Raw genomic sequence first — 955 nt, 5'->3', positions numbered from 1 at the left:
ATTTTCTCGGCCCCGGGGGGTCCGAGATCGTTACCGCTGCACAGATTCATGCCCCAGGGCCTCCTGCAGACAATGCACTTTGGATTATTGCGCTATCTCTAATAGCACCCGAGATATCACCAGATATATATTGGATTTTTCCCTGACCCTGACAGTCCGGCCCCATGTGTCGGTGGTTTTCTCGGCCCCTGGTGGTCCGAGGTCGATCCCGTTGCACAGATTCATGCGACAGGGCCCCCTGCAGATAATTCACTTTGGTTTAGTGCGCTATCTGTAAGAGCACCCGAGATATCACCAGATATATATTGGATTTTTCCTTGACCCTGACAGCCCGGCCCCATGAGACGGTGATTTTCTCGGGCCCTGGTGGTCCGAGGTCGGTCCCGCTGCACAGATTCATGCGCCAGGGCCTCCTACAGACAATGCACTTTGATTTATTGCGCTATCTGTAATAGCACCCGAGATATCACCAGATATATATTGGATTTTTCCCCGACCCTGACAGTCCGGCCCCATGTGTCGGTGGTTTTCTCGGCCCCTGGTGGTCCGAGGTCGGTGCCGCTGCACAGATTCATGCGCCAGTGCCTCCTACAGACAATGCACTTTGATTTATTGCGCTATCTCTAATAGCACACGAGATATCACCAGATATATATTGGATTTTTCCCTGACCCTGACAGTCCGGCCCCATGAGACGGTGATTTTCTCGGCCCCTGGTGGTCCGAGGTCGTTCCCGCTGCACAGATTCATGCGCGAGGGCCTCCTACAGACAATGCACTTTGATTTATTGCGCTATCTGTAATAGCACCCGAGATATCACCATATATATATTGGATTTTCCCCTGACTCTGAGTGTCCGGCCCCATGAGACGGTGGTTTTCTCGGCCCCTGGTGGTCCGAGGTCGTTCCCGCTGCACAGATTCATGCGCCAGATCCCCCTGCAGATAATTCACTT

Source organism: Nomia melanderi, unplaced genomic scaffold, assembly GCF_051020985.1.
Source record: "Nomia melanderi isolate GNS246 unplaced genomic scaffold, iyNomMela1 scaffold0014, whole genome shotgun sequence".
Taxonomy (NCBI): domain Eukaryota; kingdom Metazoa; phylum Arthropoda; class Insecta; order Hymenoptera; family Halictidae; genus Nomia; species Nomia melanderi.
This window is presented reverse-complemented; position numbering follows the sequence as displayed.